The 25,933-nt window shown below is 49.4% G+C and overlaps 1 protein-coding gene across 4 annotated transcripts in view; it reads left to right on the forward strand.

The window, feature by feature from the left end:
* LOC119953207 (SH2 domain-containing adapter protein F-like) overlaps positions 1-25,933 on the forward strand; it is a 334,703-nt gene that overhangs the window by 152,489 nt on the left and 156,281 nt on the right. The gene's annotated exons all lie outside the window — the stretch shown is intronic.

Consider the following 25,933-nt stretch of genomic DNA (forward strand, 5'->3'; position numbering starts at 1 on the left):
CCTTAATTGAAAAAAATAATTGGGTACACTAAATTTATTTTTTAAAAGAGTCATGTGAATGGATCCAGTTACATGGACAGATTGGAGAGACCAGGGCTGCTCTCTTCCGAGAAAAGGAGATGTGGTAGAAGTTTTCAAAATCATGAGGGGCCTGGACAAAGTAGACAGGGACAAATTATTCTCAGTGCTGGAAAGACTGAGAACCAGAGAATACTGGTTTCAGCTGATTGGTGAAAGAAGCAAGGGTGACATGAGTTTTTTTAGACGGTGAATGGTTGGGACCTGGGATACACTGCTTGAGTGTGTGGTGGAGGCAAATTCAATTGTGGCTTTCAAAAAACAATTAACTGAAGAGAAAAAAATGTGCAAAGCTACAGGGAACGGCAGGGAAAGGCAGGTAAGTGGATCTGGCTGAGTTGCTCTTCCAGACAGTTTGCACAAACACAACGGGCAGAATGGCCTCCTTCTATGCTGTAACCATGCTATGATGTTGTATGATTCTATACGTCAGTATAGATCCCAAATTGGGGAATGACAGAAAGACAAATAGCTGCACAAAAAGGATAGACATTGTAAACTGAATCTGCCTAACCACATTTCCACAAGCTGAGTTGAGGGGAAACGTTATTCAATTTTCTTGTCAAAACAAGAACACTTTCAAGGTTTCCTATTTAGCTTAATTTTATTTTTACCGATTCAATCCATCTGACCTGAAAACATATCCTGGGATAATGGATGTTGCTAGCCAGTACAATAATACGTGAAGTGCCATTATACAGGTCCTGAGGGCTCCTGTCAGGACCAGTCCTGACTCAGGGCAATTTTTCAACATGAACCACTATCTCTGAAATCTTCATGTTACATCCTGTTAAAACTGCAGATGGCCAGCGGTGATGTGCATGCCATGCTGGGGTAGTATCTCTGCCAGTGGTAGGGTTTCTTTTCTCTTCCCTGTAGTATGATCACCCTCTCGGCATCCCAAACTGAGAGGAAATCTGTCATCATTGCGAGCTTCCTTAGTGAGTGCTAGCCATTCAATGTCAATAGGGCGTCGCAACAAAAGGCAAAAGGAGCTCCAATTCTGTCAGTTGGTCACTGGGAGGGGCTGCAAGTTTTCTCGCTTGATTTCAAGTATCTGTGATAACCAGTGCTTTGATAAACAGGGAGTGGGATTCTCTCAGCCCACACCGGGCCGGAGAATTGCTGGGCTGGGCGCGAATCGCGCGATGCCGCCCCGGCGCTGGCCCGCCGATTCTCCGGTGAGCAGAGAATCGGCTGCGGTTGAGGGCCGCTCTACCCGCACTCCCCCCGCCCACCCCTCCCCGGCGATTCTCCACCCGGGATGGGCCGAGTGACCGCAAATAAATTTGAGTCCTGCCGGTGCCGTCCACGAGTGGTCTTGCCCAGCGGGACCTTGGTGTGTATCCTTTCGGGGGCGGCCTGGTTGAGGGGGAGGGGTGGGCCGACCTCAGGGGGGGCTTCCGCTGTTGCCTGGTCTGTGATCGGGGCCTACCGATTGGCAAGCCGGCCTCTCGGTCTGGGGGCCACTTTTGCTCCGCGCAGCCGCTGTAGCCCTACGCCATGTTGCGTCGGGGCCGGTGCGGAGAAGGAAGCCACCGCGCATGCGCAGACCCGCGGCGCCCATTTGACGTCGGTATTGGCATCTGGAGTGGCGTGGGTCGCTCCAGTGCCGGGCCGGCCGACTGAGGTGCTCGGAATCGCTGCTCCTGGGGGCCTGCTGACTCTGTCGTAAAATGCGACGGTGTTTACGACGGCATCAGCATTTAGCCTCAGGATCAGAGAATCTCGCCCAGGGTTCGAGACGAAGTATGTTGATTACCTACTATGCTGGTGACTGGTATGACTTTAGCTGGATAAACCTTGCCAGTGCCGCTGTGCACACTCGCAAAACCCTATTCCTTGACTTCACTTCCAACCTGCTTCCTTGACATTGTCCAGGCAAAGAGAGTGCATTCATTCCAGCAACCTCTACTTGGGTTTGTTTGGAGACTGTGAAATGACAATGAATTTCCAAATGTGTCAGATGCCAGGTTGGCCAAACACTAAAGCGATTCTTCAATTCAACTTCATTATATGCTTTCTGTTTGCCATTAGTAAGGTGCAGTGCGACTCCGAGTCAGCCTCGCAGTATGGCCTGGCTTGTGAGCCACCTTCGGACTGGCTCTGGGGAATGATAGTAGTCCCACAGTAGAGGTGGTTAAGCTTGTGTGTACCATGTAGCTCGGGGCACAAACAAAAGCCAACTCACGAGTGAGCAAAAAGATCGGAGAGGAGGAGTTGTGGCATTGGAATCTTTGTCTGAGAGTGAAGCTCCCCACGGCCTGTGTCGTGTCACTTTACACAATTTGAAACCTTGTTCTCAATTTGCACACTTTCTCAAGCAATAGGTTTGGAAACCTTTCATCCCACTCCCCCCCCCCCCCCCCCCCCCCCCCAAACCATTTTCATTTTTTCTTTATTCCTTGTCAATTCTTTCCCTTTGTCTCCTTAAGTGGGAGCGACTTGGACTATCCTCCGGTAACTCAGCCATTTGACCATTGTTAATTATGCAAATTGAGGGTAAACACTTACAGAGGGAGGGTATTGGTTGACTGTTTACTTGAGCACATATAAAGCAACACTTACTGACACAAGACTAAAGTAGAGCCAGGAGATATATGCCTGTAATGTTTCACTCTATGAATAAATCTGTAAATAAAGAGGGCCTCTGTTTATTTCCTTCACAAGCTGACTATCAGGAGTATAACATTCATTACTTAAATATAAGCTCCGATGGCAATATTTCAGCTGGTGTTTTTCCCGTCTGATGTGTTCTTTACAGGTGAGTACTCCCAAAGGGTTAGTTTATTAGATAAATGTCTGGAATGGGAACAATGAGTGACGCTTCCAAATTCTAATTGTAGCAAACCAGGCCTACATCCTATTCTGGAGGTCCCAGCCATTCACTAAACTCAAGTTATCAGGGAATATCTCATTTACAGCATCCAGGGATAGCCAAAGATGTGCAGGTTAGGTGGATTGACCATGCTAAATCCCCCCTTATTGTCCGAAGATGTGACGGTTAGGTGATATTCCTGGGATAGGGCGGGGGAGGTGGTCTAGATAGGAAGATCCTTCGGAGGGTCAATGCAGACTCGATGGGCTGAATGGCTTCCTTCTGCACTGTAGAGATTCTAGGGATTATATTCAATGGACTAACAAAATATTGACCATACTGGAAAGACAACTGGAACGCTATTAATGTAGATCTCGGTGTGTAAATTAACCTTTGAAGCTCAAAACGTCCCTCCTAAAGCAAGGGTTCTAAATGGGGAAGAATCAAGGGCGTGTTTAAAGGAACTGGAATTATCATGGAAAATTGTAATCTGCATATTGATTAAACAAACCAAACCAGCGAGGGTAGCACAGAAGGAGCATTTGTGGAGTGCATCAGAGATTGCTCTTTAGAGAATTACATTGTGATGGGCGACTTCCGGTTGCGGCTATGACCAGCTAAGTCGCACGTTTGGCTGCTCCTGCGAGGAAGGTGTTTTCGGGCCGATTGGAGGGCCCCTAACGGCGCTGGAACGACGATTCCCGGTGGGGGAAGGTCCCCAGAGGAGAACCCTGCAAAATTTATGGTCGTCACCCGAAGTGGGGCAGGAAAAAAAGCGGCAGCAGCGCCCCGAAAAAAGCGGGGGAAGAAATCCAAAATGGCGGCCGGCGGCGCACCCGAGGACTGGAGGAAATGGGCGGAGGAGCAGCAGGCCGTTCTCCTGCGCTTCTTCACGGAGCTAAAAGTGGAGCTGCTGGAGTCGATGAACGCGACGACCACCAGGCTGATGGGAGCCCAGGCGACCCAAGAGGCGTCAATTCGGGAGCTGCAGCAGGAGATGGCTGTGAGGGAGGAGGAGGCCACGGTCCTCGTGGGAAAGGTGGAGGTGCACGAGGCACTCCACCTGAAGTGGCAAAACCAAATGGAGGAGATGGATACCCGCATGAGGCGGAAAAACCTGAGGATCCTGGGCCTGGCAGAAGGGCTGGAGGGGTCGGACCTCCCGAGGTATGTGGCAGAAATGCTGGGCTCACTGATGAGGGCAGGGGCCGTCCCTTCGCCCCTGGAACTGGAGGAGGCCTACAGAGTAATGGCCAGGAAGCCAAGAGCAAACGAACCCCCGAGGGCGGTGCTGGTTCGGTTCCAGCGATTCAGTGACCGAGAGAGGGTGCTGAGGTGGGCCAAGAGAGAGAGGAGCAGCAAATGGGAGAACTCGACGGTGAGGATCTACCAGGACTGGAGTGCGGAAGTGGCAAAGCGGCGGGCCCGGTTCAACCGGACGAAGGCGGTGCTGCATGCCAAGAGAATTAGATTCGGGATGCTGCAGCCAGCGCGCTTGTGGGTGACCTATAAGGACCAGCACCACTATTTCGAGTCCCCGGAGGAGGCGTGGGCCTTTGTCCAGGAAGAAAAGCTGGACTCGAACTAGAACCAGGGGATACTTGGCGGTCGTTGCCGCTCTGGTACTTTAAGCTGGACACGTGGCTTTCTTTTGGTTGGATTTTCACTTGGCTGTATTTTTGGACCCTTTTTTTCTCTCTACCAGTTTTTTTCTTTTTTCTGTTATTTATAATGTTATGTTGGGGGGGCGGGGTGGGGGGGGAGTGCCGGGGGTATGTGTTTCTTGTGGGGTTTTTCTTTGTATCGGGGTGGGATCGGGGACGGGGGTGGAACTGAAGATGGAGGGGTGGGGAGTGGCAGGGCGAAAGCGCGGGCTTTCCTCTGGTTTCCCGCGCGCGGGGCAGAGGAGGGAGGAGGGTGGGAGGAAGGGGCGGGGTCAGCAATGGCTCCCTTTCCCGCGCTGGAGCGGGGTCGAGGAGGGGTGGTAAGGGGGGGGATGTCCCCCATGCCGGGAGGAGTCGGATTGTGGCAGGGGCAACCGGGTCAGCGTAAACCAGCTGACTTACGGAAGTACTATGGAGGGTGCATTGCGGCTAGGAAGGGTCCTAGCCTGGGGGGGGAGGGGGGGTGGGGGGGGGGGGGAAGGGGAGGGGGGAAGGGGGGGCTACCGGGTTGCTGCTGAAAAGGCCAGGGAGGAGGAGTTGAGGACCGGAGGGGTGGGGGGAGGGCGCCATTGTCATGGGGAGCGGGTCAGAAGGGGAGGGCTGACTCGGGGCGAGCAGGTGACAGGATATGGCTAGTCGGCAGGGGAGAGGGGCGGGCTGCCCTTCGACCCGGCTGATCACTTGGAATGTGAGGGGGCTGAATGGGCCGGTCAAGAGAACGAGAGTAATCTCGCATTTGAAGGGACTGAAGGCGGATGTAGCAATGCTACAAGAGACCCATTTGAAGGTGGCGGACCAGGTCCGCCTGAGGAGGGGGTGGGTGGGACAGGTGTTCCACTCAGGACTGGACGCAAAGAACCGGGGGGTGGCGATCCTGGTAGGGAAGAGGGTGTCGTTCGTGGCGGCGGAGGTGGTGGCGGATAAAGAGGGTAGATATGTCATGGTGAAGGGTAGGCTACAGGGGGAGAAAGTGGTGATGGTTAATGTGTATGCCCCGAATTGGGACGACGCTGGCTTCATGAGGCGCCTACTGGGCCTCATTCCGGACCTGGAGGCAGGGGGCCTGATCATGGGGGGGGACTTCAACACAGTGCTGGACCCCGTGCTGGACAGATCGAGTTCAAGGACGAGTAGGAGGCCGGCAGCGGCAGAAGTGTTAAAGGGGTTTATGGAGCAGATGGGAGGGGTAGATCCCTGGAGGTTTGGGAGGCCGAGGGCGAGGGAGTATTCCTTTTTCTCCCATGTCCACAGAGTCTATTCTAGAATTGACTTTTTTGTATTGAGCAGGGGACTGATCCCGAAAGTACGGGAAGTGGAGTACTCGGCCATAGCGGTCTCAGACCACGCGCCACACTGGGTAGATTTGGAAATGGGGGAGGCGCGAGACCAGCGTCCGCTGTGGCGCCTGGATGTGGGGTTGCTGGCGGATGAGGAGGTGTGTAAGAGGGTCCGGAAGAGCATTGAAAGATATCTGGCCACTAATGACACGGGGGAGGTGCAGGTGGGGATGGTCTGGGAGGCCCTGAAGGCGGTGATCCGGGGGGAACTGATCTCCATACGGGCACATAGGGAAAGGAGGGAGAGACAGGAGAGGGAGAGGCTGGTGGGGGAGCTTTTGGACGTGGATAGGAGATATGCGGAGGCACCAGAAGAGGGGCTGTTGGGGGAACGGCGCAGTTTGCAGGCTAAGTTCGACCTGTTGACCACCAGAAAGGCAGAGACACAGTGGAGAAGGGCGCAGGGCGCGATTTATGAGTATGGGGAGAAGGCAAGTAGGATGTTGGCGCATCAGCTCCGCAAGCGGGATGCGGCTAGGGAAATTGGGGGAGTGAGGGAGAGGGGTGGGAACGTAGTGCAGAAGGGGCCAGAAGTAAATGGGGTCTTCAGAGACTTCTACAAGGAGCTGTATCGGTCAGAGCCGCCGACGAGGGGAGGGGGGATGGAGGGCTTCTTGAACAAATTGAGGTTCCCCAAGGTCCAAGAGGAGCTGGTAGAGGGGCTGGGGGCGCCGATAGGGTTAGAGGAGCTAGTCAAGGGGATTGGGCATATGCAGACGGGGAAGGCGCCGGGGCCAGACGGGTTCCCGGTGGAATTTTACAAAAAATATGCGGATTTGGTGGGCCTTGTGCTGGTACGAGCCTTCAACGAGGCATGGGAGGGGGGGGCTCTGCCCCCGACAATGTCGCAGGCACTGATCTCTCTAATCTTGAAGCGGGACAAGGACCCCGTGCAGTGTGGGTCATATAGGCCTATCTCGCTCCTGAATGTGGACGCCAAGTTGCTGGCAAAGATCCTGGCTACCAGGATAGAGGATTGTGTGCCAGGGGTGATACACGAGGACCAGACGGGTTTTGTGAAAGGGCGGCAGCTTAATACGAACGTGCGGAGACTGCTAAACGTCATCATGATGCCGGCAGTAGAGGGTGAGGCGGAGATAGTGGTGGCATTGGACGCGGAGAAAGCATTTGATAGGGTGGAGTGGAAGTACCTGTGGGAGACGCTGGAACGGTTTGGATTTGGGGAGGGATTTATTAAATGGGTGAAGCTGCTCTATTCGGCCCCGATGGCAAGTGTAGTGACGAATGGTAGGAGGTCGGAATATTTTGGGCTCCACCGGGGCACCAGACAGGGGTGCCCCTTGTCCCCCCTGCTCTTCGCACTGGCAATTGAACCGTTGGCGATGGCACTGAGGGGCTCAGGGGGGTGGAGAGGGCTGACAAGGGGCGGGGAGGAGCACCGGGTATCGTTATACGCGGACGACCTGCTGCTATACGTGGCAGACCCAGAAGGGGGAATGCCGGAGGTGATGGAACTGCTAGCAGAATTTGGGGACTTTTCGGGGTACAAGCTAAACTTGGGCAAGAGTGAGGTATTTGTGATACACCCAGGGGACCAGGAAGAGGGAATCGGGAGACTCCCGTTTAAGAGAGCAGGAAAGAGTTTTAGATATTTAGGGGTGCAGGTGGCAAGGAACTGGGGGACTCTCCACGAGCTCAACTTCTCCAGGCTGGTGGAACAGATGGAGGAGGAATTTAAAAGGTGGGACATGGTGCCGCTGTCGCTGGCGGGCAGAGTGCAGTCCGTTAAAATGACGGTCCTCCCGAGGTTTTTGTTTTTATTTCAGTGCTTGCCCATCTTCCTCCCTAGGGCCTTCTTCAAAAAGGTGACGAGTAGCATCATGAGCTACGTGTGGACGCACGGCACCCCAAGGGTGAGGAGGGTCTTCTTGGAACGGAGTAGGGATAGTGGAGGGCTGGCATTACCCAATCTTTTGGGGTATTACTGGGCGGCAAATGTATCGATGGTGCGCAAGTGGATGATGGAAGGGGAGGGGGCAGCTTGGAAACGAATGGAGAGGGCGTCCTGTGGCAACATAAGCCTGGGGGCCTTAGTAACGGCGCCATGGCCGCTCCCTCCCACGAGGTACACCACGAGCCCGGTGGTGGCGGCCACCCTCAAGATCTGAGGGCAGTGGAGGCGACACAGGGGGGAAGTGGGAGGTCTGATGGAGGCACCGTTAAGAGGGAACCATAGATTCATCCCGGGGAACATGGACGGGGGATTTCAGAGCTGGCACAGGGTGGGCATCAGGCAGCTGAAGGATCTGTTTGTAGATGGGAGGTTTGCGAGCCTGAGAGAGCTGGAGGAGAAATTCGGGCTCCCCCCGGGAAACATGTTTAGACATTTGCAGGTGAAGACATTTGCTAGACGCCAGGTGGAAGGGTTTCCCTTGCTCCCCAGTAGGGGGGCGAGTGATAGGGTGCTCTCGGGGGTCTGGGTCGGAGGGGGGAGGATATCGGACATCTACAAAGTAATGCAGGAGGCGGAGGAGGCATTAGTAGGGGAGCTGAAAGCCAAGTGGGAGGGGGAGCTGGGAGAACAGATAGAGGATGGGACATGGGCTGATGCCCTGGAGAGGGTTAATTCTTCCTCCTCGTGTGCGAGGCTTAGCCTCATTCAATTTAAGGTGCTACATAGAGCCCATATGACGGGGACAAGGATGAGTCGGTTCTTTGGGGGTGAGGACAGATGTGTCAGGTGTTCGGGAAGTCCAGCGAACCATGTCCATATGTTTTGGGCATGTCCGGCACTGGAGGAGTTCTGGAAGGGGGTGGCAAGGACGGTGTCGAGGGTGGTGGGATCCAGGGTCAAACCAGGATGGGGGCTTGCGATCTTTGGGGTTGGGGTGGAGCCGGGGGTACAGGAGGCGAGAGAGGCCGGAGTACTGGCCTTTGCGTCCCTAGTTGCTCGAAGAAGGATACTAATACAGTGGAAGGACGCGAGGCCTCCAAGCGTGGAAACTTGGATTAATGACATGGCAAGCTTTATTCAGTTGGAAAGGGTCAAATTCGCCCTGAGAGGGTCGGTACAAGGGTTCTTCAGGCGGTGGCAGCCGTTCCTCGACTTTTTGGCTCAGAGATAGGGTACAGAGGTCGTAGCAGCAGCAACCCGGGGGGGGGGGGGGGGAGGGGGGGTGGCAACAACGGTTGTGGTGGGTTATTTACGGTTGAAACGCGGGCAAATTTGCTCGCAGTGCATGTCTGATGTTGATTGTTGCTTTGTTTGTTTTTGGGGGAGGGGGGAGGGACAACGCGCGCGAGTTCGGGCGGGGGGGGGATATTTGTTAAGAGGGAATATTTTGTAATATTTTATAGTTAGTTGGGGTAAATATCTTCATGTAAAAAATTCTTTCAATAAAAATTATTTAAAAAAAAAAAGAATTACATTGTGGAACATAGAACATAGAACAGTACAGCACAGAACAGGCCCTTCGGCCCTCGATGTTGTGCCGAGCCATGATCACCCTACTCAAACCCACGTATCCACCCTATACCCGTAACCCAACAACCCCCCACCCCTTAACCTTAACCTTACTTTTTAGGACATTACGGGCAATTTAGCATGGCCAATCCACCTAACCCGCACATCTTTGGACTGTGGGAGGAAACCGGAGCACCCGGAGGAAACCCACGCAAACACGGGGAGGACGTGCAGACTCCGCACAGACAGTGACCCAGCCGGGAATCGAACCTGGGACCCTGGAGCTGTGAAGCATTTATGCTAACCACCATGCTACCGTGCTGCCCATGAAATGAAAATTGCTTATTGTCACGAGTAGGCTTCAATGAAGTTACTGTGAAAAGCCCCTAGTCGCCACATTCCGGCGCCTGTCCGGAAGGTTGGTACGGGAATCGAACCGTGCTGCTGGCCTGCTTGGTCTGCTTTAAAAGCCAGCGATTTAGCCCAGTGAGCTAAACCAGCCCAGGAACAGGTTATACGAGATTTAATTTTGTGTAATGAAGAAGTCATCGGACTCGAAACGTTAGCTCTTTTCTCACCCTACAGATGCTGCCAGACTTGCTGAGATTTTCCAGCATTTTCCTTTTCGTTAAGGATTAATAAGGGACCTGGTGGTTAAGGATCCCCAGGGGGTTACTGACCACAATATGATAGAATTCCAGATATAGTTTGAGGGTGAACAGCAGAGGTCCGTAAATGTCTTCACCTTAAATAAGAGCAATTATAATGGTACGAGGGAGGAGTTGTCTGAGGTGAAGTCGGTAAACAAGCTAAGATACAGGTCAGTAAATGAGCAGTGGCAGATATTCGAACAACTGGTCCATAATACTCCGCAGGAGTTTATCCCAATCAAAATGAAGGATTCCATGAGAAAGAGGCAACGGAGATCGAGGATAATGATAAATTGAAAAGCAGGATATACAAGTGGCAAGGGACAGTGATAGACCAGAGGACTGGGATGTTTTTAGGATCCAGCAGCAAAAGACTAAAAAGCTCATAAGAAGGGAGAAAATGAATTTTGAGGGGAAACTTGCATGCAGTATAAAAACAAACAGTGAGAGTTTCTATGGATATATAAATAGGAAGTGGGCGGATCAGGTAAATGTGGGACCTCTACTGAATCAGGCTGGTGAATTAATAACAGCAAACAAAGAAATGGCAGATATACAAAATAAATTTTTTGCATCAGTCTCATTGTGGAAGACATTGCAAATAACCCTAAGATATCAGATGGGCTGATTCCAAATAACGTGGTAGAACTTACAAAAATCCCAATCACAGGGATACAGTATTAGGGAAACTCAAGGGGCTAAAGGCAGACAGGTCACCAGGACCTGGTGAACTGCACACTCGGATTTTAATGGAAGTGACTGCAGAGATAGTGGAGCCATTAGTTGAAATTTTTTGTGCCTAAATGGAGAGAAACTGCAGGTGAGTCAAGTACAGAGGGACCTCGGTGTTCTGGTGCACGAATCGCAAAAAGCTAGCAGGTAGGTCCAACAAGTAGTGAAGAAGGCAGAAGGCATTTTGGCCTTTATAGCAAAGGGGTTGGTTTAAAAATAGGGAGGTTTTGTTGTTTCAATTGTGTAGGGTGTTGGTGAGGCCTCACCTGGATTACTGCATACAATTTTGGTCCCCTTACCTAAAGAAATGATAGAGTAACATTGGAGGCCGTCCAAAGGAAATTCACCAGGCTGATTGCTGGCATGAGAGGATTGTCCTATCACGAGAGACTAAATAGTCTGGCTCTGTACTCCTCAAAGTTTATGCGAGTGAGGGGTGACCTCATTCAAACATATAAGATTCTGAGGGGGCTTGACAGGGTAGATGGTGAGATGTTTTCACTAGTGGAAGAATCTCAAACAATGGGGACATTGCTACAAGATAAAGGGCCGGTCATTTAAAACTGAGGTGCATAGACATTTCTTCTCGCTGAGGGTAGTGAATTTCTGGAATTCTCGGCCCCGGAGGGTGGTGGAAGCCGGATCAATAGAAGCATTTAAAGTGGAGATGGATAAATATTTGATAGACCGAAGAATAGGGGGCTATGGGGAAATGGCACAGGAAAGGGGTTAAGGCCAGCATAGATCGGCCATGATCATATTGAATGGCGGGGCAGGCTTGAAGAGCCTGGTGGCCTACTCCTGCTTCTATTTCTTGTGTTCTATTTCTCGTGGCTTATATGCCAAGTATAAAAGTGAATGTCCAGCATAGTTGTGGGCGGTTGCAATTTTGAAATGCCACAGGCATCTGACGCAAAGAGTAGGTAAGCCTTAATCTGCTGCATATCTTTGCAACACAGCCCGTGTTACCTGCTTGACACCCTCGCACCCGGTTATAATGTGACTGTCAGTAGAACATACAGTTGTGGGGTGAAAAATTGAAGCTGACAAATAGTGTGAGTGTAGCATCTCATGGCTAAAAAGCAGGTTGATTTCCATAATCCGAGTATATGCACAAACATGATTTTTGGGGGCCAGAAAATTGAGGTTGTCTTATACACTGAGTCAACTGATACTCTGATTTATAGTAATTCAGTTAATTGGCCAATTAGCAGCTACTTCACACCCCCCGCCCTTTTCTCAGTGTCGGGTGGAGCACTGGTGCATGAAGGCTGTCCCTCAGCATGGCCCACCGTGTCCCTGGAACTCCGAGGTCACCACATGTGGGATTCACCTTCCAATCGGCAGGCCATCTGAATGGACCCAGCATGTGAAAAATTGGATGCTATTCCCAGTGGCGGCCTCTAAATTGGCCACTGCCAATGCAATCGCACTGTCCCCCACCTTCCGGCAATCCCCTGCTCTCTCCCCCGGGTTATCAACATTTGCTTGTGTGAGCTCGGAACGCGTTTACCATCCCAGTGGTGAGACTACCTATCTTTTGGGAAAATCAAATCTTGGAAGTGGAAAATTCAGCGCAACCAGAGGAGAGAAGAGAAAAATGTGAAACGGGTGGAAGAATTAAACTGGGCATTTAGATATGTTGACTGCCACGTTATCAGGGATGGGAGTATGGTTTGATATTTTTACTGTGGATTAAGGGCAGAATTTTCCTCTGTTGTGTTTGAACCCTGTGTAGCCTATTTTTTTCCCCACTCCCCAGATCCTGCCCTTCCCCCACCATTCTGGGGTTTCAGGGCAACTCAACTAAATCATCCAACCTGCCTCCAATACATCTTGGTACCTGCTAAGAGGAGGTGGTTTAGTTATGCAGAATGCTTCTCAAATTTCTGATGCCCATTCTTTGGACATCACAAACCTTCTATCGGTGTGGCAGGGTTCATCTCCAACTATGGCCAGAACCCTAGGATGACTAGCTTAGTTGCACCTCAATGGGTGGGGTCAGGTATTCCTCCACACATAATTATATAACTCATTCCCGGGGATGGAGGCCATGGCGATATGTGAAAGTCCCCGCACATCACTGCCCATGGTAGAATATTCCAGTCTGTTGTGCATTTTTACACTTTACAATGTGAGTAACACACTAGACAGGAGAATCTGGTTAGTAACACGACCGGGTTGCTTCTGGGAGCCCCGATGTTGTCGAGTGAGACTCTGTGACTGAGCACAGCCTGACACAATATCCCTCCCTCATCAACCGCATCTCCATCTTGAATGCTGGTCACTCTACCATTAGCGATCGACTTTCAGGCTAGCCAGCTGCTTTCAGAGCGAAGTTTCAAATCTTCCCATTATCGATAACAATGAGGCTTCACTTCCAAGGATAGAGGCCAGAAATCTCCAGGCAAATTCCTTCACAATTACCTCATAATAAAATAAGGAAGTCCCTTTATTCAGCTGTGACAGCTGAAATCATTGTGAGGGAATGTTTCACCCCAACACCCGATCAGGAAATTTGAAAACTCACATCTGTTAGGTCTCTTAATGGCGTGGCTGATAAATTCAGTGTGTCATGGAGTTATGCAAAAAACAAGCGTTGGATTTTACTGCAGGCTTTAAGCTCTGGTATCGGGACCACATGGGGGTCTTGAGACTGTGCTTTCCGGCAGCAAGACCAGCTCAGCAAAATCCCCCTAAGGCGCCAACCTAATTGCCCTGAGAACTTGAAGACACCTCAAAATGGAAGCGCCTTTGGAGAGGAAACACTTCACACCTCCGGATGGACCATTGGGGCCAAGGGGGGGTACTTTTCCTCCCTGAGGACCCCTCTTTAGGTCATGGAGCCTCTCGCTCTGATGGTCCTGGGGGGGCAGGAGTGGGGAGATCTCTCCATAAAGCTGGCAACCTCTTTACATGGTAGGGGACTGCCCTGCAACCAGAAAAATGCCAGAATTGCCTCCTAATGGGAGACAATTATTTAAATCCTGCCTGCCTCCATTCAGCAGGCAGCCAATCGGGCTCCCAACCTGTAACTGGGAAACTTCCCCGTGCAGGTTTTTAGAATTCATATGGGCTGGAGAAACAATTAGGGTTTGGTGTTGAGGTTGACAATCCATTCAGCAGCTTCAACTGGCACAATGCGAATGGTTGTCATACCACCAGGAATGGATCTTAGAGAACAGAAGTGAATTCTATGGGTGATGGGTCTGCCTTGGAGGGCCACAGTCCCTATGTTCCCTATCCTCAGGCAGTTAACGGTTGTTCAGATTCTCAATGCAAGGTTGAAACCTGACACTTCCACCAACTGGGTCAGTTACCAAGTTGCAGTTGGTGACATTTACAGCCAATTAGGAGGTGCACCATCCAGAGGTGGGGCTGTCGACAGTTTGTAGGGCGTGGGATGCGCTCCATTGGGGACTGCAGGATTTCAGTGAATTTCAGCACTCCCCATTGAGGCACGACATCAAGAAATACCCTCGCGTTTGTCTGAAATACTGTGATCCCTACACACTGTACAAACTTGCTGAGAGCCTGACCTCGCGATGGCACATGGCTTACATCACCAATACCAACTCCAGGTGGTTGGGATGGGTTAGAGAGCTATTCTGATGAGGGTCCTCACTATTATACATACCCCCCAACCACCCTCACCCCACAACACATACCCTCCTGCTCACCACCCCAGAGCTGGTGAAATCCTGCTCCAGATGTCCTACCTTCATTCCTTAGTTTATGCTGAAGTAGCAAAAGTGTTACAATGGATCTTCGAACCAAGGACAAAAAGGAGAGTCTTGCAGCAACCATTGTTGAACATGAGTATACACACCCAGGAATACAGCTAAACCCAGATAAAAGTTCAAATGTGACAATGTAGCGCACCATGAAGGTTGAAGTGGCAGAGCAGATGGGATAAATCAAGGAGGTTACTTTTTAAAAAATAAATTTAGAGTACCCAATTCATTTTTTCCAATTAAGGGGCAATTTAGCTTGGCCAATCCACCTACCCTGCACATCTTTGGATTGTGGGGGCGAAACCCACGCAAACATAAGACCATAAGACCATAAGACATAGGAGTGGAAGTAAGGCCATTCGGCCCATCGAGTCCACTCCACCATTCAATCATGGTTGATTTCATGGTTGATTGAACATGGGGAGAATACATGTACAAACTCCACACAGTGTCCCAGAGCCGGGATTGAACCTGGGACCTCGGCGCCGTGAGACCACAGTGCTAACATACTGCGCCACCGTGCTGCCCGGGGTTACTTCTTAAGGCGATGGCACAGTAATATTGTCACTGGACTAATCATCCAGAGACCCAGGGTAATGCTCTGGGGACCTGGGTTCGAATCCCACCCACAGAAATTTGAATTCAATAAAAATCTGGAATTAAAAGTCTAATAATGACCATGAAACCATTGTCGATTGTCGTTAAAACCCACCTGGTTCGCTAATGTCCTTTAGGGAAGGAGATCTGCTGTCCTTACCTGGTCTGGTCCACATGTGACTCCAGATCCACAGCAATGTGATTAAATGCCCGGTGAAATGGCCCAGCAAGCCACTCAATTCAAGGGCAGTTAGGGAAGGGCAACAAAAGCTGACCCCACCTGCGACAATCACATCCCATGAATGACAAATTAATTTTTTTAAACTCAATTAATTTCTACAAATTACTCAGGGCACCAGTAACATCAAAAAACCCAATGAAACGCTCAATGAAACTTAACAAATCAAATTAGTTGGTGGCATTTCTGGACGATGCGAACTAGTGCATGGTGCCAGATATGATGAGGAATAAAGTCAAAGGGAGACGAGGGCCGGGATTCTCCAAGCCCGCAATGAGTCGGAGAATCGCCGGGGGTGCGCGAGATTCCCACCACAGCCGCTCCGAGGCCGGGCCGCCGAATCTTCGGCGACAGGAGGATTGGTGCCAATTGCTCCCACGCAGTTGCCGCGGCGCCGGTCGGGGGCCGCTGAAATAAGCCCCCGCTGCGATTCTCCGCGAGCGACGGGCTGAACTCCCACCGAGTCCCGCCGGCGTAGTCCAAACCTGGTACTACCCGGTGGGAGCTCGGACCCGCGGTGCTGTGGACATCCTGGTGGGGGGGAGGGACCTGACACCAGGGGGGCCTCCACGGGGTCCAGGCCCACGATCAGGGGTTTCCGATCAGCGGGCAGCCGCGATCTGGAGGGGGCCTAGCTCCTGTTTGGTATCCGACATGTTGCTCCGCGTTGGCGCAGAGACGGCAACCTCGCGCATGCGCCGGCACGGAGATGGCTGTCCCGCACATACGTGAATCCGCGCTGGCTGTGGCGCGCATGCGCGGACCCTCGCCTGCTGTGCAGGGCAGCCTTTCGGTGCCGGAGCAGCGCGCATCACTCCAGCGCCGTGCTGGCCCCCTAAAAAACGGAGAATTGCCGGGCCAGTAGGCCCGTTAACGCCGGCGTACACCACTCCGGTGTTTACGCCGGCGTCATCACTTGGCCGGGGTTTCAGAGAATCCCGGCCCAAGAAGCTCCATAGTTTGGAGGCCCTGTGAAAGAATGGCTTGGAGCAGGGAATGAGTTCTCATTTTAAAACAAGCTACAAGGCAGCGGCATGCGGCACAGTGGTTAGCACGGGGACTGTGGCACTGAGGACCTGGGTTCAAATCCCGGCCCTGGGTCACTGTCCGTGTGGAGTTTGCACATTCTCCCCATGTCTACATGGGTTTCACCCCCACAACCCAAAAATGTGCAGGTTAGGTGGATTGGCCATGCTAAATTGCCCCTTAGTTGGAAAAATAAAAATAATAATAATTGGGTACTCTAAATTTTAAGAAAAACAAGCTTCAAGAAGTAGAATGAATATCTAGGACGCTAGTCTCACAGAATCCCAGAAACAAGAGAGGACAGTTGGAGGACACAGCCTGTGGTGTCAGTAGTAAATCAGAGAGAAACGTAGCAATGGAGAAAGAGATGAGAGGCTACAGGTGAAGGAGGGATTACCCACTGGTCACTTCCACAAATTTATGACTAGGATTCAACTTTTCAGCCAGTTTGTGTTGAGTTAAGAGATTAAGAGGGGAAAAGGGAGATTCTACATGACGTCTTCGGACCATTGCTAGGATTTTACTTTGCGTGATTGCTGGCTTTCTGATTTCTGTTTCTCCTCACAATCCCTGAAGGCTCCAAACAATGATTGATATTAAAGTGACAACCTGAATATAATTAATCTAACTTGTCAAAGATAAGTTTTGATAATTCCCATTTGAATATGGTTTGTTCATGAACCTTGGTAATCTGAAGTGACAAGGATATAACAGAGCTCTGCATGCAAATATGGAGACTGCTAATGGAGCTCCAGCACATCATCAGGACTTTGGCTTCTGAGACACTCATTGATACCAACCAACAATACTTCCAACGTACAGCACGTGAAGCATTGGGGCGTGATTCAGCGGATTTGAGACTAAGTCTGGTTTCGGGTGGGTTTGTCAGGGTGTTTCTCAGTGGCTGCAGTGCTGGGAATAACACCGCTATTCACTGGCGTCTCTCCAGTTCTTTGGGCCTCAGGGGTTCCTCCTCGCCGAGGTCACACTCTTGTCGATTTCCTCGCAGATCGGGGGGCTATTTTAACTGCAGCCCCAATCTCTGCAGCCTTCCTTTCAGGCCACCCTGCTTTCTGGATCCCCACTCCTTCACCCCCCCCCCCCCCAATCTTCTTGTGACCCCTAGAATGCACCCTTGCTCCCCACCCTCCCTCTAATGGGCAAGGTCCCACCCAGGCCCGAGTGCTGGCAGTGGCAGCCTGGCACCAGGGCACATTGGCACTGCCAGCCTGGCAGTAAACTTGGGCACATTGGCAGTGCCAATCTTGCACCAGGGCACCGTGCCACTGTCAGGATGACTCCCTGGCAGTACTGCTGGCACTCTGGTAGTGCCAGGGTGGCAGTGCCAGGGTACTACACTGTTCTGTCCCTGACTAACCATGGGTCTCTAGTGGCCTGCGAACTGAGGTGCCATCACGCCTAGTCCACGTTTGTGGAAACCAGTGCTAAATGACACTCTGTCGATATCTCGCAGGCACGGCCGTTGACTCCCAGATGCCAGAGTAATGCGACATTGGGGTATTTAAAAGAGTCGATTAGTTCATTTAAAAATGCTGGTCTGGAACATGGCAGCAAGGGCGAGGCCAAGATTGCACCGGCACTGAGTGAGTCAGGTGAGTCACGATTGGCCCAGTGACTGGCGTGGACCCCTGGGTATACCCAGGGTTTGAGGGCTGGGATTGGAGACCATTACTGGCTAGGGTAATTACTAACGCCCATGGAACCTGACCCCCAAAAGTCAGCTTGAAAAGAATACAGCAGAAAGTAAATAGGAAACAATGAAAAGATTTTGAGTCTGAAGGTAATAGTAACAAGATTTAGGGCTGTCAACCCTCCAGGATTCTGGGCGGCATGGTGGTGCAGCGGTTAGCACTGCTGCCTCACTGAGTTTAGGAGGAACTTCTTCACTCAAAGGGTTGTGAATCTATGGAATTCCTTGCCCAGTGAAGCAGTTGAGGCTCCTTCATTAAATGTTTTTAAGATAAAGATAGATAATTTTTTGAAGAATGAAGGGATTAAGGGTTATGGTGTTCAGGTCGGAAAGTGGAGCTGAGTCCACAAAAGATCAGCCATGATCTCATTGAATGGCGGAGCAGGCTCGAGGGGCCATATGGCCTACTCCTGCTCCTAGTTCTTATGTCCTTATGTTCTCATGGTGCCATGGACCTGGCTTTGATCCCGGCCCGGGGTCACTGCCGGGCGGGGATGGGGAGCATGTTTGACTGATGGTCAAGCATCATCCAGTTGGATTAGGAGTCTTTTTGCTTTCCAGTTGGGACAAGAGCAGTGTGTCACAAGGATGGAGGTGCTGGCTGACAAATGGCTGGTGCATTGGGGAAGGTCGTGATGAAACTTCCAGGAATGCATTTCATCACAATTGGCAACCCTAACAAACATAGAATAATAATAGGAATAAAGAAGCCAACTCAGTCCATCAGGAGCCCTGATAATCATTAATCTTAAGTATAAAATGTTCAAATGGAAAGTTTCATTTCCTTCCAGACTGCCTCCTCCTCGTCTGAAGATTGTAACTTTTACTGGGAACAGTTCCACATGCAGGGGAATCTGTCCAATACTTCAGCCATTTGGTCGTTCTTCATGCGAGTCCAGGTAGTGACTAGTGGTCAACTATAATAGGCAAGACAGCTGACCCAGACCCTGCCCTGAACTGACATCCATGCAGCCACATATTGCAGCAAGAGCTCTTTTGATGTAGTTCAGGAGTGGTATCCTTTACAGACATTTGTTTCTCCTTCGCTGTTTAGATGATCAAATATAGGGGCAGCAGGGTAGCATGGTGGTTAGCATAAATGCTTCACAGCTCCAGGGTCCCAGGTTCGATTCCCGGCTGGGTCACTGTCTGTGTGGAGTCTGCACGTCCTCCCACTGTGTGCGTGGGTTTCCTCCGGGTGCTCCGGTTTCCTCCCACAGTCCAAAGATGTGCGGGTTAGGTGGATTGGCCATGCTAAAATTGCCCATAGTGTCCTAATAAAAGTAAGGTTAGGGGGGGGGGGGTTGTTGGGTTACGGGTATAGGGTGGATACGTGGGTTTGAGTAGGGTGATCATGGCTCGGCACAACATTGAGGGCCGAAGGGCCTGTTCTGTGCTGTACTGTTCTATGTTCTATAGCGCTTATACTGGCGCCTTAGCCAGGATCACTTAGCTTAGCCGAGCGCAGGCCAGGGAGTGAAAACTGGAATCTTTCTGTTTTTAATACCTCATTCCCAGATATTGCACGTACATTACCCAAAGCCAGCAAAGGACTAAAATAAGATCCATGAATAAATCTGAACTGATAGGGAAAGGTCAATTCTCCAACTGTGCGATCAGGGAATGAGTGTCACCCACCAGAATCGCACATCAGGAAGTTGCATAATCATAACCAATCATAAGCTGTCTACTTGTGCACAAATCCTGAGGGTCAAAGCTCCACAATGGGAGCTTGTGGTCAAAAACATTATCCTCAAAGAAGCTGAAGGTTAACAGATTCAGCATCAATGTCCCAAATGAACAAAGACATTGTGAACAATTAGGCACCAGCTCCATTTCTTTCTTTAAATAAATTTAGAGTGCCCAATACATTTTTTCCAATTAAAGGGCAATTTAGCGTGGCCAATCCACCAACCCTGCAATTTTTGGGTTGAGGGGGCGAAACCCACACAAACACGGGGAGAATGTGCAAACTCCACACGGACAGTGAACCAGGGCCAGGATTGAACCCGGGACCTTGACGCCGTGAGGCAGCAGTGCTAACCACTGTGCCACCCTGCCGCCTTCCATTTCTGAAGCAGATTCAGTGGTTACTTCAGAAAAGAAAGTAGATAAATGCCTGAGAAGGAACGGTTTTACAGGGCATGGGGAAAGAGTTGAGGCAATGGACCAATTAGGAAGCTCTTTCATTTAAAAAAATGTTTTTTCCATTTAAGGACCAATTTAGCACGGCCAATCCACCTACCCTGCACATCTTTGGGTTTTGGGGGTGAGACCCATGCAGACAACGGCAGAATGTGCAAACTCCGCGTGGACAATGACCCGGGGTCACCGTGCCACCCAGGATAGCTCTTTCAAAGATGGGCTGAATGGCCTCCTTGCATGTTGTATGATTCTGCGAAAAATAGTTCCAGCGTAGGGCAGCTTCCTGGTATTCTCAATATTTTAATTTTTTATTTTTGTTCATACATTGTGCGGGATTGAAGTGGCACTGGTGATGGTGGCACGAAGGGTAATGGTGAACCAATTGGAGTTCTATGACAATCTGTCAGCCTCAGTTATTGTTTTTGTCTTCTGGTGGAAGTCCTCAAATGGCCAGTTTATTGAATTCAGTTTTACAACTTGCCATTATAGGATTCATCACCTCTTGGTTGCTCACTGAAATAGCGAAACCACTATTACTCGTGCCTTTAGAACCCCACAGAAGTAGTGACAACTGCCGTGTGCTCAGTAACTGAACACGTGCCTAGATTTTCACTTTGGTGCAACTGGTGTAACCTGGGTCATGGTCGGACTTACTGCTTGCTCCAGCGATGCGCCCTTACACCCATCAAAATTTCTGACCTCAGGATTGTCTACACAATGGTGGTGGGCCAGGATTGAGAGCAAAGAATAGCTGGTTGGATTGTAGAGTTGATGTTAGCCACCGTGCTACCAACGTAAGTTCACCTGAGAGTGCAGTCGAGCACTCCCTTAGCACTGCACTGGATTGTCAGGTATTTATGCTCAATTCCAGCCTTGGGTGATTGTGTGGAGTCTGTATATTCACCCCAAGTTTGCATGGGTTTCCTCCGGTGCTCCAGTTTCCTCCCACAGTCCAAAAATGTGCAGATTAGGTGGATTGGCCATGTTAAATTGCCTTTAGTGTCCACGGTTGTACAGGTTAGGTTATGTCGATGGGGGGGGGGGGGGGGGGGGGGGGAGTAGTGGATATGTGTAGAGTGCTAATTCAAAGGGTCAGTTCAGACTCGATGGGCCAAATGGCCTTCTTCTGCACTGTAGGGATCCTATGTAGTCCTTGGAGTAGGAATTGAACCCACAAACATTTGATTCAACGGGTAAGTACTGCACTTGTTGGAGAAATCGTAAGGGATGCTGACCTCCAAATGAGATCTTAAACCAAGGCTCGATTTTTTTAAAAAAAGAAAGAGTTGCATTTGCATAGCACCTTTCACAACCTCAAAACCTCTACAAATGCATTTCAGCCAGTGACTCACTTTTGAGATGTAATCACTGTTGTTATATAGGATATGTGATTCAAATGGACATTAAAGGACTGCGAGCATCATTCATTATCCTGATGTCCAATCTTCCCTCAATCAAAAACAAACTAAATAGTCATTCATCTTGCTGCTGTTTGTGGGCTGTTGCATTTTCCTAAAAGCACAAACAAAGTAATTTGCTCTGTGTAATATCATAAGATCTTTTGACAATGTAGAAGGCACTATAAATATAAATGCACCATTTTCCTCATGAGACTTCTGGGTGTAGGCATTAGTTAATAAAAGACCTGAACACACATTGTCTGGCATGTTCTGGAGGCCTGTGTAGTGCAATTGTATATGTGAGAACTCTGCTTCTAATGAGGGACCTACAATATTAATAAGGGAGTATGCTGAACCGAGAGAAATTCAATTCAAAACAAATAAAAGACTGAAAATAAACCATTTTCTCCTCTAATTTATAATTGCCTTTTCTTTGGCATGTCCCAATGTCAAGCACCCTCTAAGCAAGGAAAGGGTTAGGAGTGAATGAAACCACAGCCATATGTAACCCACAATGGCTGCCCTTCACCTTGAGGTGGAAAAGGTGCTGATTGGTAAACTTCTTATCTCCATGGCGACCAGCAACCTTGGGGAATATTGGCAACAGGCCTGCAGCATGGAAATAATATGACGATGATGAGAATCATGAATGATGTGGGTAGATTGACAGAAAACAATGGCAGTACTGGCAGAACATTGCAGCTAAATCTGCACTTAACCCCTTTGCTACTTTTAAGTGTCTCGCCATTTAGCCGGCTCTTTTTCTTTTCTCCCCCCAACTACATGGTGTACAGGGATACTCCTCGAGAAGCAACTATCAATCCGGTTCTTCACAGAATAGTTACAACGCTAAAGGAGGCCATTTGGCCCATCTTGTCTTCACCGGCTCACCAAAGGAGCAACTCACCTGATGCCATTCCCCTGGTCTTCTCCCTATAACACTGCGCATTCTTTCTTTTCAGAAAACAGCCTAATTCCCTTTTGAATCTGCCTGTATCACACTCTCGGGTAGTGCATTCCAGACCTCAATCACTCGCTGTTTGAAAAGGTGTCTCCTCATATCACTTTTGCTTCTTTCAGTAATTACTTTAAATCTGTGTTGTCTGGTCCTCGATCATTTCTCCCTATCTACTCTGTCCAGACCCCTCTTGATTTTGAACACCTCTAAATAAATCATCTTTATTGTCAAAAGTGGGCTTACAATAACACTGCAATGAAGTTACTGTGATAAGTCGAAGTCGCCACATTTCCGGCGCCTGTTCGGGTACACAGAGGGAGAATTCAGAATTCTCAGCTGGTACGGAAATTGAACCCTCGCTGCTGGCCTTGTTCTACATTACAATCCAGCTGTCTAGCCCACTGAGCTAAACCAGCCCTCTATCATATCTCCTCTCAGCCATCTTATCCCCAATAAAATCAGTCCCAACTTCTCCAATCTATCTTCTTTTTTTAAAATAAATTTAGAGTACCCAGTTCATTTTTTCCAATTAAGGAGCAATTTAGCGTGGCCAATCCTCTGACCCTGCACATCTTTGGGTTGTGGGGGTGAAACCCATACAAACATGGGGAGAATGTGCAAGCACCACACAAACAGTGACCCAGGGCCGGGATCGAATCTGGGACCTCGGCGCCGTGAGACAGCAGTGCTAACCCACTACGCCACCGTGCTGCCCCTCTCAAAAATCAATATTCAAGGCTGAAGTTCCTGGAATCATCCTTGTGAATCTTTTCTACAGTTTCTCTAATACCTTCACATCTTCACAAGTGCGGCACCTACAACTGGACACAACATTCTAGCTGAGGTCAAACTAGTGACCTGTACAAATTCAACATAACCTCCTTGATCTTGTACCTTATGCCCCTATTAATAAAGCACTGGATATTGTATGCTTTATTAACTGCTCTCTCAACCTACCACCTTCAGTGATGTGTGCACATATACAACCAGGTAATTCTGCTGCTACACCCCTTTTAGAGTTATACCTTTTATTTGATATTGTTTCTCCATGTTTTTGCTGCTAAAATAAATCATTACCATTTCTCTGCCTTGAACATCATCTGCCACTGGTCTGCTCAATCCACCAACCTGTCTATGTCCTTTTGAAGTTCTACACTATCCTCCACACAATTTACAATGCTTCCAAGTTTTTTATCATCTGCGAACTTTAATATTGTGTTCTGGACACCAAGGTCTAGGTCATTAATCCATATCAGGAAAAGCAATGATCCCAACACTGACCCCTGGAAAACTCCACTACAAACCTCTCTCCAGCATGAAAAACATCCATTAACCACTACTCTGTTTCCTGTCACTCAGCTAATTCCGTATCCATGTTGCCTCTGTGCCCTTTATTCCATGAGCTATAACTTTGTTCACAAGTCTGTTGTGTGGCACCATGCACACCACATCAACAACATTACCTGTATCAACCACATCTGTTACCTCCTGAAAAAGCTCCAGCAATGGGTGGCACGGTGGCACAGTGATGAGCGCTACTGCCTCGCAGTGCTGAGGACCAGGGTTCGATCCCAGCCCCGGGTCACTGTCCATTTTGCTACGCTAAATTGCCCATTAACTGGGGGGAAAAAAACGGCTAATTTAAGTTTATAAAAAGAAAACTCCAGCAAATTAGTCGACCATGATTTTCACTTTAGAAATCCTTGTTGACTTTCCTTAATTAACCCGCATTAGCCCATGTGAATTCTTAATATTCTCCTGAATTATTGTTTCTCTAACTTTTCCCATCACCAAAGTTAAACTTACGGGCCTCTCGTTGCTGGGCTCATTTTTATACCCTTTTTTAAAAAACGGTGTAACATTTGTAATTCTCCAGTCCTCTGACAGTACCCCGGAGTCTAATGAAAATTATGGCCAGGGCCTCCGCAATTTCCATTCTCATTTCCCTCTGTATCCTTGGATGTATCTCATCCAGGTCCTGGTCAACTTTATATATAGACAACTTATCCAGTACCTTTTCTTTGTCAATTTGAAACCGATTTAAGTGGGATTCTCCGTCAGCGGGAACCTCCGCTTCACCATCAGCGCACTCACCCTGTCGGATTTCTCAATGGCATGGGGGTGGCCACAATGGGAAACCTCATTGAGCGGCTCTCGGGTTGGAGGACCAGAAAACGGGTCAGGCGGGACGGAGAATCCCGCCCTTAGCGTCTGAATGACCTCATCTTTTACCATGCTCTGGGTAACATATTCTTCCTTTGTAAACCAGTTGCAAAATATTAATTTAATATCTCAGCCATGCCCTCCTCACCTCCATGTGTAAATCCCAGTTTTGGTCCCTTATTGACCCTGCTCTTTTCACCACCCTTTTACTTTTGATATACCTATAAAAAACTTTGAGATTCCCTTTTAGGCAAGTTGCTGGTTTTTTTTCAAACATTCTCTTCGGTGATCTTATTTGCTTCTTCACCTCCCCTCTGAACCTTCTATATTTAGCTGGGTTTTTAATTGTATTTTCTGCCTGACATCTAGCAAAAACACAAATTTCCTTCACCTTAATTTCTATCTCGGTCGTCAGGGAGCTCTGGATTTGTTTGCCCTACCTTTCCCTTTCGAGGGAACATACCTCGACTGTGCCTGAATCAGCTCACCAAAAGCAGTATATTGTTCAGCTACTGTTTTCCCTGTTAACCTTTCACTCCATTTTATTCCGCACAGATCTGTCCTTATCTCTTTAAAGTTGTTTTTTCCCCAGTTAATTTTTTTTACTGTGGTCCCTTCTTTGTCCTTTCCATAGTCCGCCTAAAAGACAGGATATCACTGTCCCTTAAATGTTCTCCTGCTGACACTTGATTTACTTGCTGGCCTTCCTCATTTCCAAGGACTAATTCGAGCAGTGCCTCCATCCTCGTTGGACTAGAAACATATTGCTGAAGAACCTTTTCCTGAATATACTCCAGGAATGCTTGTCCCTCCCCACCACTACTATCCCAGTCTGTATCTGGATAATTAAAGTCTCTTAACTTTTGCACCTTGCTGTAATTTCTTTGCAAATTTGTTCATGTACATCCTTCCCACTAGTTAGTAGCTTATAGTCAACACCGAGCAATGCTATTCCTGAGCTCAAGCCAAATAGATTCTGTCCTTGTTCACTCTGGGACATCCATCTCAAGCACTGCAATGCTCCTCTTTATCATAGAATCCCTACAGTACAAAAGAGGCCATTTGGCCCATCGGGCCTGCACCAACCCTCTGAAAGAGCACTCCACCCAGGCCAACTCCCCTGCCCTATCCTAATAACCCTTTAACCTAACCTACATATCTGTGAACACTAAGGAACAACTTTTTTAGCGCGGCCAATCCACCTAACCTGCACATCTTTAGACTAGGGGAGGAAACCGGAGCACTGAAAGCCATGCAG

This window comes from Scyliorhinus canicula, chromosome 18 (genome assembly GCF_902713615.1).
Source record: "Scyliorhinus canicula chromosome 18, sScyCan1.1, whole genome shotgun sequence".
Lineage (NCBI taxonomy): Eukaryota > Metazoa > Chordata > Chondrichthyes > Carcharhiniformes > Scyliorhinidae > Scyliorhinus > Scyliorhinus canicula.